The sequence below is a fragment of the Misgurnus anguillicaudatus genome, chromosome 14 (assembly GCF_027580225.2).
Source record: "Misgurnus anguillicaudatus chromosome 14, ASM2758022v2, whole genome shotgun sequence".
Lineage (NCBI taxonomy): Eukaryota > Metazoa > Chordata > Actinopteri > Cypriniformes > Cobitidae > Misgurnus > Misgurnus anguillicaudatus.
This window is the reverse complement of record NC_073350.2, coordinates 13,038,019-13,052,951: the sequence shown is the minus strand read 5'-3', so window position 1 is coordinate 13,052,951 and position 14,933 is coordinate 13,038,019. Positions and strand designations below refer to the sequence as shown.

At 37.4% G+C, this 14,933-nt stretch overlaps 1 protein-coding gene and 1 long non-coding RNA gene across 3 annotated transcripts in view; one reads left to right on the top strand and one right to left on the bottom strand.

Moving 5' to 3' along the window:
* cpne5b (copine Vb) overlaps positions 1-14,933 on the bottom strand; it is a 176,922-nt gene that overhangs the window by 94,027 nt on the left and 67,962 nt on the right. The window lies entirely within an intron of this gene.
* Positions 4,287-8,383, top strand: LOC129419853 (uncharacterized). The gene is made up of 5 exons (XR_012373167.1): positions 4,287-4,550; positions 5,201-5,249; positions 5,336-5,468; positions 5,579-5,674; positions 7,710-8,383. It is a non-coding gene; the product is annotated as an uncharacterized lncRNA (long non-coding RNA).

The following is a 14,933-nucleotide window of genomic DNA, read 5'->3' as shown; positions in this document are numbered from 1 at the left end:
AATACCACTTTTAGCATAGTTTAGCATAATCCAATGAATCTGATTAGACAATTAGCATTGCGCTAAAAAATAAGTTTCAATGTTTTTTCTATTTAAAACTTGACTCTTCTGTAGTTACATTGTTTACTAAGACAGACAGAACATTAAAAGTTGCCATTTTCTTATAAATCACAACTTTTAATTTTCCATCGGTTTTCCGTCTTATAATAACTGGTCTAATCTGGTTTGCTTGTCTTAAATCTTACTGGTTTAAGAAGGACAATGTGATATCGAAGGCCTGCTTAACTCATCTGGTATAGCTGGTCAGCTTACTACAGTAATTCCCCAAACCCCCCTAAAACCAGCAAACCAGACCTGAAAGACCAGCTAAGACCTGCTTACCAGCTAAAACCAGTAACCCATTTTAAGCTTAGGGTTTATATTCTGATGTACTAGGAAACATTGACAAAAACGTATTTCGGTTGGACATTAATCTAGTTTCAAGGTCTTCACTGCTGAAATACCTTAATAACCTAAACTGGTCTAATCTGGTTTGCTGGTCTTAAATCTTACAGGTTTAAAGGGACACGCCACTTTTTCAAAAAAAGCTTTTTCTTTTTTTCCCAGCTCTTCTAGAGTTAAACATTAGATTTTTACCGTTTGGAATTCATTCAGCTGATCTCCGAGTCTGGCGCTAGCACTTTTAGCATAGCTTAGCACAATCCATTGAATCTGATTTTCGAGTTTCGATATTTTTTCTATTTAAAACTTGACTCTTCTGTAGTTACATCGTGTACTAAAACCGACGGAAAATTAAAAGGTGTGATTTTCTCAAAAATCACAACTTTTAATTTTCTATCGGTTTTCCATTTAATACTATCTCGTCTAATCTGGTTTGCTGGTCTTAAATCTTACTGGTATAAGAAGGACAATGATATCCAAGTCCTGCTTAACTCATCTGGTATAGCTGGTCAGCTTACTACATTAATTCCCCAAGCCCTTCTAAAACCAGCAAACCAGACCTGAAAGACCAGCTAAGACCTGCTTACCAGCTAAAACCAATTTTAAGCTTAGCGTTACCATTCTGATGTACTAGAAAACATTGACAAAAACAGCTTGTATTTCGATTGGGCATTAATCTAGTTTCAAGGTATTCACTGTTGAAATACCTTAATAACTTAAACTGGTCTAATCTGGTTTGCTGGTCTTAAATCTTACAGGTTTAAGATGGACAATGTGATATCCAAGTCTGGCTAAACTCACCTGATTTAGCTGGTCAGCTTATTACAGTAAAGGGGCATGACCATCAAGGCATTTCGCCTGTGACCGGCGTATGTTCTTAATTGTTTCTTCTCGTCAATTTCACTTTTCACTCAGCCATCCAATCACAGTAGAGGATGGGCGGGACAAATAACACAACAACCAACCATCACATAATTCAAAGACTGATAAACAAAAAAGAAGTATCAAAGCAACTAAAGCGCTCAGCTAAAGAAAAACTGGCAAGCGCCCACAGTTGGCATCTGCCTGCCTTTTTCAGCCGCGTTAAAACGCTTTGGTGTACACGCCAGTTAATTCCCCAAACCTCTCTAAAATTTGCAAAGCCGACCTGAAAGACCAGCTAAGACTATTAACCAATCCAATGCTAGTTTAAGTTTACAGCAGAGTGAGTATTAGATCATCATTTTCTCACTGTTTAGTAGACTGAGTTTTATCGTACAAACAGCTGCCTTCTGTTTATCAGTTAGGACTTCTCAGCAGCGGCTGCAGCCTCTCAAGGCATTAAGATGTACAATAAGTCACAGTAATGGGTTTCTAATGTTGTGCTGTGCCTGCTCTGTTGACTAGCTCGCTATGAAGTGAACAATGCCAAAGGCTACTTCTGTTGGCAGTTATGTGGTAGAGTTAACAGCTGTAATCTTGGTTTTGAGGAAGACTTCTGCAGTCCTCCGTCTGAGAAATAAGGCCCCGGCATCTTACTGCACCCCAGCGGTGATACATCTACACAGCGGGCCCGCAACCAACCGAGAGGCTCGTAAAAAATGGCTTTTATAAACTCACAGGAGTGGATCATGCATCATTCCACACAACGGCAAAAAGAAACAGCAGAGGTCTGGAAGAGGCCGTTATAAATTTTATGGATGTAAAGGATGGATGATGCTCTGAACAGCAGGTGCTGTAGCCCTTCAAGTCGGACACTAATGTCTGTGAAAAATGATGAGGGAGCGCTGTAACGCACTCACGGCTGTATCCGAATAGATTCATTTTAGGAAGTCGCTCTCGGCGAGCACACCTGTGCAACTCAAGCATATGTGTGTGGGTTCTGGCAGCCGATGGGAAGACACAAAGGACAGGAAAACGGTTTGTGGAGAGGTACTTCCCACACAAATAGCAAATCCGTGATTTCAACTATAAATGCATCCCAACTCAATTAAGTCAGCACGACTTCTTACCAAGAATGTGACCTCTTATTTGTTGTAAATACAATAGCTGCATGGGAGAGGGTGCAATGAAGGTATTGAGATTGTAGAGACATCTATTGAGGAAGCCAGCCGGAGAAGCAGCACCTAATTTCACGGGTATTTGAGGCAATCATTTGCATAGATGCAAACGCCGGGTGTCTTGCTCACGCTGACATGATTGGATTAGCCAGTACATATAATGAGATGCCTTGGCAGTGGTCGTATAGTCACCAGTCATTTCTATTGATGGCCATTATCTGCTGAGCTGAGCGCAGTGACAAACATCCCTTTCTTCAAAACGAATTAGCCAGATAAACCACAGCCTTTACATGTGATTCGAGCTTGAAAACTTCCATATATCATTAATATCACGTCAAATATTATCTCTTACTTCTGCTGAGTCAATTGCACAGTCATGTTTCTTTTCATCTGTATTTAATAAATAAACTTGTACAGTGGTTTTGAGTTGCAATACATGCGAGTCAAAACTTTAACGTAAGTAGGCAAAAACTGACAATGCCACATTGATTTTTTTTAAATAATGCATACATGATATGGGATTGCGGCCACAATGTTACACCATGGGTGTTTTATTTTTGATTATAGTACGGCTCCGTTGAATGCTTGAATCTGATTGGCTGATGAACGTTCTGAGGTGTGCAATTATTTTCTGGGAAACACACGGCGAATGTAGTTTCAGGCAGCTCTATTGCCTGCATTACAGTTCCATATCACTTTGCTTAGTTAACTATAATAACAGACTAACAAAAACAACATGACAGACGATTTTCTGAGGCAATAACAGTGCTGTTTAGAGACGCAAAGAGGTAGCCTCGTTCACACAATATCTCTCGCTCGCTCACTCGCTCTCTCTCTCTCTCTTTCTTTCTTTCTGTGTCTCTGTCACTCGCGCTCTCTTTCTAATAACTGCATTAGAATGTATCAACGGCTTAAGCCTCCTTTGGCAGCTTTAAAAAAAATAATGCACACCCCCAGAAAGTTTGTCAACCAATCCGAATGAAGCATTCAACATAATGGTATAATAAAGCAATAAGCCCCAAGTAGCAGTGGGTTACCAGTGCATTTTATCACAGCCAAGGGGTGTTGTTAGGCAGGACGCGAAGCGGAGCTGTTATAAAATGCAACGGTAACCCAATGCTTCGAGGGGTTTATTGCATTTATAAAACGGTTACTTCATATGCATAATGCGTTAGGATTTTATAAAATAAAACAGAAATAAGTTGTATTTATATTACTTCCGCCAAACAAAGTAGTTCCTCAGAATCAAGTGTGACTGAAACAGAGCGCAGTTCCCAACCAACAGAGATGCAGCAAAGACACAATGAAAATATGATTTAAGAATGTGGTGTTTATTTTATAAATCACCATTCATCTAATTTATACATTAACATTTATATCGGGCAACTGTTGAAGTGATGATCAAATATGCTTGGAAGCATGCTGAACTCTTTCCCCGTCAGCATTTTTTTTTTTTAAGTTGCCACCCAGTTTTAGTTTAATGCCTTACAGAAAAATTATCTTCTTTAAATAAACATAAAATATCAACAGACCATCCGCTTTCAAGCAACAACAACAACAACAACAAAAACCGTTTCATCTTACCTTCATTTGTTCTCTTATCACCTCTCAAATTTTTTAGCTAAAAGCGGAGATAATTCCATTTTTGTGAAGAACTTTTGTAAGAGATCAGATTCAGAGCCTGATGAAAACACGTTGTTTTCAGTGTTGAGTGAATGCGTCAGTGTTTAAATTGGGTAAGATCGCCACCCAGTGGATAATAGCGGACGTACACTGTAAAATGTAATAGCTCAGCTTACTAAAAATATTAAGTAAACTAAACTTATTTAATTAAGTTTGTTAACCTTACTTAGTTTAACTAAGTAATCCCAACTTTTTTCTATGCAAACTCAAGTCAACTTGATTAAACTTAACAGATTAATTTAGCTCAACTTAAAATTTCAAGTATTTTCAAAAAGGATGACTGCACAGTAGGTGGCAGTACTGCTCCCAAGGAGTAAGTGGTGGCTTAACTGAGTGCTTAACTGAAGAAGACGACAACAGCACATGGTCGGATAAGAGCATGAGGATGTAAGTTTGTGCTTATATATCATTTTTATTTTTTAATTGCTACGTTTTTATCGCAATATTACAATCACAGTTTGTAAACAGTAATATTTTGTCGGTAATAATAAAACTGATGCATGCTATTTGATCACAATTAGCAATCCAACAACTGCTAATCATGTATGTTTAAAGATAAACATTTTCGTTCAACAGACATAAGTAACTAATCTGCAGAGGTAGATTGAGTAAAAATGTAATTATATAAAAAGTTAGGTAAAGTTAAGCCTTATAGTAATAACTGCTTGAGTAAAAGTATGCAATGGAAAAACTGCTTAAGTAGTGAGTTTATAATTCATGTTGGTGTGGTTTATAATAATAAACTACATCAAAATGCTTAGAACTGCTTATAAAAGGTAAAATAGCACATTTAAAGTAGGTGCTTTCAAAATTGTTACTCAAGTCAATGTAATGCAGTAAGCATGTTTCTACCCACCTCTGGAGAAAAAAACATTAATAATTTCATACCTTAAAATGCCAAGTTATGTTAAATAAGAGATGTGCTGTATAAAAAGTTTTAAGTTTATAGAGTGAATGCTAAAAATGTTGTTTTTACAATTGGTTTTTAGTATCTATCAATCAATATACTATGTTAATTGTATATTATTATTATTTAGCAGGAGCTTGTTTCTTTGAAGAGAGCGCATATCCTTCATGGAAAGTCAGGTAATTAACACACATTTTATTTAGGGCATGTCAAAACTTTTTAAATCTTGATATGTTGTTTCTTTTGTTATCCTTCTTTCATATAGTAACGTTACTGTGGAGTACAACCAAGTCGCAAGCAAAAACCTCAAGCAAGAATTGTTCTCATCCCTTGCTAAACATTATTTTTGAAGATTTTGAATGAGAGAAAAGTTTAAAAGCTCTCTTGAGTATCTAATAGTAAGTATTTTTGTTTTGTTTGTTTGTTTTAAATAGTTTAAGTCCATATGCTAACTTTTAAGTAATCTGTTCTCACTGTTGATCTCAATGTTTTATGTATTATTCGTCAGAACATCACTGATGTCACTGCTCGGTGGACGGTAGTTCTCCGTGGTCTTGCTATCCTTCTTGCGGAAGACACTACAGACTTCCTGAAAACAAACATGGTTAGTATTCTTCTCGTTTAATCAATATGAGATGTCCTAATTTTTGTGTTAGCATTTAATTAGCATTATTAAAGAAATAATGTGTAAATAGAAGATAATTAAAAGCACCAAGGCACATCCTTTTGTCCCACAATTTTATGCGTGAGCATGCTCAGGATTGGTCGAGCCTGGTTGAGTTCGATAAAATAAAATGGTGGGCAAGAAAGCAACTGAGCACACATTTAGTGTAAATAAAGTAATATTTTCACTTTTGGTTGCATTTCTAGCGAGAAATTTGTATTGTAGTTTTGAACTCTTTTCCCACCATTGAGTTATTCCATCAATTAAGAGAATCAATAACTTCTGATAAATGCTGTGAATAAATTAAAACATAATTTATTTGCCAGGTAAAGGTTTTATGCCAATTACATAACCAATTCAAATTCATTATAAAGAAAGCAAAACATCAAATATTCAAAGATCAGTCTGAGATGTATACCTGACAGTAGCGAAATACATCAACACTATGACACTATGGGTTTTGGTTTATCGCATTATGAGTGAACAAAGCTTAATAACGGTGTTAACAGTGTGTAAACCGTTTTGAGCTGTCCACTTTCGACTTCATTCAGATGTATTCAAAACAGATTAGAACCGCTTAAACATGCTGTAACCCGTATGCTGGAAATAAATTTGACAGGTACAGTTTAATAATACACAAAATTAAATCAAATGTCTTTTAAAGGAGTAGTCCACTCATTTTCAACACTAAAATATGTTATTACCTTAACTAAGAATTGTTGATACATCCCTCTATCATCTGTGTGCGTGCACGTAAGCGCTGGAGCGCGCTGCGACGCTTCGATAGCATTTAGCTTAGCCCTATTCATTCAATGGTACCATTTAGAGATAAAGTTAGAAGTGACCAAACACATCAAAGTTTTTCCTATTTAAGACGAGTAGTTATACGAGCAAGTTTGGTGGTACAAAATAAAACGTAGCGCTTTTCTAAGCGAATTTAAAAGAGGAACTATATTTTATGACGTAATAGCACTTTTGGGAGTGCTTCGACTGGGCGCAGTAACACCCTCCCTCTCCCATTATGAGAGGGAGAAGGGGAGCGGACTTTTCAGGCGAGTCGAAGTACTCCCAGAAGTGCTATTGCGCCATAAAATATGGTTGCTCTTTTAGATCCGCTTGGACGGGCGCTGTGTTTTGTTTTGTACCACCAGACTTGCTCGTGTGGCTGCTCGTCTTGAATGGGAGGGACGTTGATGTGTTTGGTCGCTTCTGGCTTTGTCTCTGGATGGTGCCATTGAGTGAATGGGGCTAGGCTGGATGCTGTCGAGGCGTCGCGGCGCGCTCCGGCGCTTGCGTGCACGCGCATAGATGGTGGGGGGATGTGTCAACAATTCTTGGTTGAGGTAATAACATATTTTAATATTAAAAATGAGTAGACTATTCCTTTAATAACATATGATGTTATAGTTACAAATGATTAAACCAAATAGTGTGTTTGTGACATTTGAACGTCTTGTCTTAAAACAAACAGGTTTTCCTGTATTTGTTAAAAATAAGCTAATAAAATAGTTCAAATAAATATTTAATGTTGCTTACCTTATGAGTAAAATAGCCACATAACAAGTGGGATAATGCACAGACAGCAGGTTGTTATCATGAAATAAGCCCCTTCAGTTTGATACAAGACCCTCTGCTTGACACAGAGTCCTGATCACACTGTTGGGTATTATCTCTGGAAAAACAATCTGCTGCCTATACAATATACCTTACCTATAGAAGAGTTTTCTAACAAGATATTATGGTGATATTATTAATTAAATATGTTTCAAGGATGTTTTTGCACCACGAGGAAAGAAGCTTCTGCTGAAATGTCCAAATTATTATTGGCAATTCCAACTGAAGCACTGTTACAAATTTAAGTGTCACTTCAAAAACTAGTAACATCACCTTGAACAGTTTAAATTTTTAAATGACACATCCACTTTGCATTTGTATTATGAGAATGTATATTAATATTGCGTTTCTATCTTATTAGGACTGTGATGGTGACCCACCTCAACTATCAATAGGAATTCTCAGTCTGGTGCCGGAGGACAGACACATTTCTCCACATGGTTTACAGCAATTATTTGGTAGGGTGTCACAGTCATGGATGGACTTAAGAAAGTATCACATGCCATGTGTTTAGTTTTTGGACTGATCGTTGTTTTAAATATGGAGTACCTCTTCACAGCTTATTTGGAGTTGATTCACAGGGTTTTTCTTTCCCTGGGGCACAAATCACTAAAGTCAAAACTGCCATCACTACAAAACATACTAATGTGAAGTAGTGTGTTTTGTGTGAAACAAGTGTTACTGTAGATCTTTTTGGGGTTTTTATTTTTCGTCAACCTCGATACAAGTTCCAGAAAAACTCAACTTTAATTGCTGCAAAACTTTGATGTTTTAGTTAAGCTGTATTTTGCGTGTTTCTGATAGCAGAAACAAGATTGTTACTGTACGTCTGTTGATGCGATTTGTGATTTTTTTATCAGTCACATGACAACCTGGATACAAAACCAAAACTGCAGTCACTAAAAAAAAAAACTAGTTTTGAATTTGTTTGTCAAGGTGTGTTCATTGTGTTTGTAATAACAGAAACAAGACTGTCTTAGGTCTATTGTTGCATTTTGGGTATCCAGATTGATGGGTGACTGAACACAAACCAGAGATGGGACCAAGTCACACATGTGCAAGTCTCAAGTAAGTCTCAAGTCTGAACCTTCAAGTCTCAAGTAAGTCCCAAGTATTTTTTTTCTTGGGCAAGTCAAGTCAAGTCAAGTCACAGGCTATGTCAAGTCAAGTCAAGTCAAGTCCTGTAGTAGGTCAAGTCAAGTCCAAGTCAAGTCACCTTATTATTGTAATTTTACCTGCAGAATCTGATCTTAATAAAGTGAAAAGACAAGATATACAGTAACTAACTATCAGCAAATTACAATAATTTGGATTTGCATTGTAAATACTCATATTCAGTAAAATACATCATGCAATCAAACAAAATTGTAACTTCATAAATTATTTATTTTTCACTTCTGCCAACCTTGTTTGGTATGTTTGAAATTTTCAACATTGAGTCCATAAAACAAATAACAGCTTAACATCCAACAGACTCCTCTCTGAACACCTCCCTCTCTCTTTTAAACACAGTTCACACACACACACACACACACACACACACACACACACACACACACACACGCAAGTGCACACACACACACACACACACACACACACACACACACACAGCAGTCAGGCATACATGGTTTACGGGGACATTTCCATAGATGCAATGCATAAATACTGTACAAACTGTTATATTTTATTCCCCTAACCTACCCCAGTCCCTAACCCCAATGTCACAAAAACCTGTTGCCAGTCTTTAATCTATGAAAAATTTAGTTTTTTAGCGTTTCAGTTTATGGGGACACTTCCTGTGTCCTCGTAAACCATGGTTATAGCATAGTTAACATGTCATTATACACTATACACACACACACACACACACACACACACACACACACACACACACACACACACACACACACACACACACACACACACACACACACACACACACACACACACACTCTCTCTCTCTCTCTCTCTCTCTCTCTCTCTCACTCTCTCTCTCTCTCACACACACACACACACACATTCACACACCTGTATTATGCCCTGAATGGCTGCTCAAGGATGCGGCCGGAAAAAACAAGCGCGTCACACCGCGTGCGCTTCTCTTCCGTTCGCGCGCCTACATTTGAGATAACAAACTTGAGCGCGCAAAAGACGCTTACAAACTTAGACAAAGTAGCCAAGTCTCGTACCACTCAGATCAAGGGAAGTATTTTTAAAAATTAGGCTAAACTATTTTGCCCACATTTGTCCCCAACACGGTATGAGGGTTAATGGCTACTTTAGCTATTAGAACATTAGCTAGCTACCAACTAACCAGATATTAACAAATTGACAAGCACTTACTGAATGGCTCTTCAAATGACGGACGAAATTGGAGGTTGTCGTCTGACTGCCCATAATTTTAATGTTGCATGTCTTGCAACGCACTGTTCGTCTTTTGCCATCTTGTTGAAGCCGAAAGCGATGACGATCGGTACCCCTCCGGCTGACATGTTGATATCTGATCTAAGTGGGCGTGGTGTGCATATACGAGAGGGCATGACTGATCATAGTGTCGTGATTCAGTCATGACAACAGCATTCTCAGCCTGCGCTCCAGCTGGGTCAACTTTATTTTTTAAAATAATTTATATATTTTATATTCAATCAGAAAACATGATGTGATTAACACTCAAGTCATTCAAGTCATCGTGTCTCAAGTCAAGTCAAGTCCCGAGTCTTAGACTTCCAAGTCCGAGTCAAGTCTCAAGTATTTTATTTTTTGTCAAGTCAAGTCACAAGTCACAAAAATAGCGACTCGAGTCGACTCGAGTCCAAGTCACCAAGTCACAAGTCCCCATGTCTGACACAAACCCCTTTATTGTGTGTGTGTGTGTGTGTGTGTGTGTGTGTGTGTGTGTGTGTGTGTGTGTGTGTGTGTGTGTGTGTGTGTGTGTGTGTGTGTGTGTGTGTGTGTGTGGGTGTGCGTGCATGCATGCGACAAAAATGTTTTACTTTGTACACTGTTAACATGTTTAAAATAAATGTTTTAACCTCATTTTGTTGCTTTTTGGCTTTACTCATTTTTGTTAGTTCAGCTTACTTACAAATGTAAGGCAATCGGTTTCCTTATATTTACAAGTTAAGTGAACAATAAAAAGAAGTTATCTCAACTAATGATTTTAAGTAAAGAGTACTTAACTTTACTTGATTGATAAGTTTAGTCTACTTCTACTGTTAAGTTTTGACAACTTAAAATCAATACTCTACCATACTTGATGAATAAGTTTAGGCTACAAATAATATAAAGTTTTGCCAACTTAAAAGCAATACACTAACTTACTTAAAATTATGAGGCAATCAGTTTCCTCACTTTTTTAAGTAAACTCAACTTATTACATTTTACAGTGTATGAACTTGAGTTAGAAACTCCTCAGACAACGTTTTCTCTTTATCGTTGAGATGACTCAACAATATTTATTGACATTTATCTGGATATCGCCATTAATTGTGCAATTGTAGACAAATTAAAAATATGATTAAAGACTGTGGTGTTTATTTTCATAAATCATTACGCAGCAAGTGAACAAAACACAGCTAGACCAGCTTAAAAAATGATACTTATTTAATGTGGTCTGAACCGTGAGGTTACCAGTGTATTTTATCACGGCTTAGAACGTGTTTCAACCAATCAGAATGAAGAACCAGAACTGCCCGTTTTATAAATGTTTATAATCATGATTAAAGGTTTAGTCTCTTGGACGTTTTTAGTTTTTAATTATACAAAATGTAGTCAGTCAAACAGTTATTCAGTCAATATATCGTTATTGTTTTTTATGACAATCGTATGTTTTTGCACAATTAATTTTGTACGAAATTATACAAATTAGCCAACTCGAAAAATATGTACGAATTCTCATGAGATATGTATGTAGGAACCTGCAATTTTATGTTTCAAATAGAGATGGCGATAGAGAAGCAAAAGTTTTGGATCGCAGTTAATATGATAATCTTTAAAAACGCACACAAATATGTTGAATTAGTGGCTGATGTTTAACTCTTTCCCCGCCACTGATAAGTTATCTAAACAATTAAGAAAAAACGCTTCCCTGCCTATGACGTTTTTACGGCAATTCATTTTTCCGCTATTATCCACCAGATGGCACTCTTACCCAACTTATAAAATACAGAAGCATTCACAAGGCCAAAAACTGTTAAAACTTTTTGCTTAAAAAAAATTATTTGGTATTTTTAAAAGAAACCTACCAATATTTTAGAGGTGATAAAAAGAGAACAAATGAAGATAGGATGAAAAAATATTGTTTGTTTGAAAGTAAATGGTCTGTTTTTTCATTTAATATATTGTATGTTTAAATGTTTAAAGAAGAACGTTTTCTGGAAGGCATTAAACTTTTGTGCAAATCGTAAAGAATGCTGCCGCTGGCTGGCAACTTTTATAAAAAAAAAGCTGGTGGGGAAAGTTATGTGACAAATGTCTTAATGACGCTAAAAAGATAAAGTTTACTTTTCCAATTAGCAGGGTGTGGAGAACAGGTTTCTGTGCAGTCATCTATAATGAAGACAGGAGGACTCAGAGCTGCAGTGCCATCGTTCAAACGCTGAGATTAATGAGTTGCGACTAAATTAGGCTGTAGAGAGAATCTGCTTAAACTTGCTCTCATAAACACCACAATGTCAAAGAAACACCTTCACATCTCACCAGTAAATTCAACCTACATTACACTCTGTTCACACACAAAAGATTTCTGACTTACAGTAAGTGCTTTTATTAAGGGACTCATAACTCATCATACATTTTCCTGCATGTCCCACTTAGGCCTATCATGTTCATCTGGACCAACCATAAAGTTCTTCTTAATTGGAAGAAAAGCAAAGCTGAAATAAATTGCAAACTATGTAACTGTGAACTGTTAGAAAAACTAAAAATGGCATATCAAGTTTTAAACACGAGAAAATTATTTTCATATTTTTGGTTGCCATGAAAGGTTGTGTGTCCAATTAAACTGTACAGTATTATATTTTGGCAAAGATTCAGCGTTCACTTAAAAGTCACTTTAGCTAAAATACCCTGTTTACCATCAAAATATGAAAATGTGCTTTCCAGCTAAAACGTTTTGCTGATGAAGAAAAGCTAGCAAGAAGTCGAAAGTAAATTTTGACCCCGTCCCTTCAGCCACGTCATTTATAAAGGACATAAAGCACACAGTGTGTATGGGAAACATTAAAAAAATCCTTTAATTTCCCACTGAGGTGGTTTTTGCACCGAACACGGTGTGGTCCGAGTACGATTGTTCCCGGTGCCCCCCTCAGTGTTGATCTTACGTCATCACCATCACACAAGCACCAAAGAATGTTAAACACAACGCGACTCGCCATATTTTTGTTTTTTATTATTTTGTTGTTATTATGCACAGCAGAGTGAGTGACAGGTGCATGTATGTGTATTACAATGCACAGTTCATCATTTGACCAGGGGAAGGCGGCTTTTTGCTGCTCGCAAATGTTTTATTTTTTAGAGGAGACAGCTGATGCCAAGCAATACATTTGCATCTCCAGTCCATCATATAGTTATTTTAGTACTGCCACTCATGGCAATCGTGCATTGTGGAAACTAATGATGTCATTGATCGGCAGGTTACTTTACTTCCTGAACGAATGCGCGTCCGACACATCACCAACTTTTCATGCAAACCTTTCGAACCTTCTACTGGTTAACAATAAAGTATCTAAAAAAATCTACATTGAGCTTGAATTTGTCTGGATTCAGTTACAATATATAATGAATACAGATTGTTTAGTTTGTCTGCCCTTGTTTAAATTAGGCCTAACAGATGTCTTTTTAAACAATAGGTGGGTTGACTAAAAGCGATTCCAGTTTAGGCCGACTTCAATATGGCTAATGCTAGTACAATATTAAGCCCAATGTTTCTTCCATGTGCTAGATCACACAGCTTATGTTAAGTTATTGATTTTGCTTACTGTTGGGCCTGTATAGTTCTTGATATAATGTATACATTTTGGTTTTTCATTTCTGCACTTTAAGTAACTAAACCCTAAACCAACTTTTTTAGTTAATGATCTGTAAGAATGGGACTTTATTAGTGATGTTCATTGATTTAAGTAACTTTTGACATTTGGGTATAAAGTGTTTCAATGCTACAATATATGGTGTAAAAACGTCTGAGGGCTGCCCTCTTCAGGTTGAACGGTGGCTACTGCAGTTGAATTTTCCTATTGGGTGCTGCGGTACCGCGTGATGTAAGTGGTATGACCCTACATAAGCAGGTTCAAGCTCACCACGCCCTTGTTACGAGCTCAGTTCATCCCATCTATCTCCGTTGGGGTCTGCCCACTTTTTTTGCATTTTTCAAATATTGCCGGGGGGGGGGAGTCAGGCTCTAAACAGGGGTTTAGTTATGCTTTAAGGGGTTGTGAACACCAAAACTTTTAAACGCGGCTGAAACGACAGGAGGACACAGAATGGTAGCTGTTTTTCAGCCGAGCGCTTTTTAGCTGTGATACTTGAGCTGTAAGCTGGTTGGTTGCTCCACTGTGATTGGACGGCCGTGTGAGAACTGACATTGACGAGTGGAGCTTTTCACCCAAAGTTGAATCTCTTTCAACTCTCGGCGCTCAGCACCAAGCGCGGAAAAAACGCAGAGCGCCGGCTTATTTAAAAAACGTTTTCATTGGAATTAATTGAAAACATGCGCCGCCGCTGGCGTAAAAAGCTTTGGTGTGCACGCCCGCTTAAACATGCTGGGTTGTTTTAACCCATTCTAGCTAAATATTGGACAAAACACAGCGCTGGGTTAAAAATGACCCATGGGTATTTGTTACCTAACCACGAGTTGTAACAACCCAGCATTGGGTTAAAACAACCCATTGTAGTACTACAAGTAGGTCACCAGTTTATGTGCAGTAGTGATTCGTTGGCTTACCGTAAATTGCACCCAAGTTCCCGATTATATTTGAATTTCAAAACTTACATACATTTTAATAAAGGTGTGACAGAAATAAATAAAGTGGCGTTCGTGCACAATACAAATATTTTTATAAGACTATTCTGGCTGCAACGCTCCCATGGCAAGCTGACTCACTGGCACAGCTGGAGGAAAAACTCTTTCATCTTCCACGTTTCATCTTACTTGATTATCCATTTCTTTCCTGCAAAAATCTCACAGCTGAAGGTTTAATATTTATCTTTCTGCAAAATGTACAAAAACATCAAAAGACTGTATTATTAGTAAGAAATTACATTTTTATTCTGCAGTTTAAATATTTGCATCTCTCTGGTTCTTGACAGAAAGTGGCGTGTCTCCAAATAGCTGCATCTCAAGGGTTTGCCTCCAGGACCCAGATCTTACATCCTGGCAAGCAATAGCCATCCTTTCACTATCTAGGTTAACTACAGACCAGAGACCAGAGACTTCTAGACAAAATAAACTTGAGTTTAGGGCTGTCACGGTTATGAAATTTGGCTGGCGGTTAATTGTTTAAGAAATTGTGAGGATTATGATGATCAATTGCCTGTTTTAGGGCTTTGATGATTATGGGGATTAATTCTATGTTTTATTACTTTGACA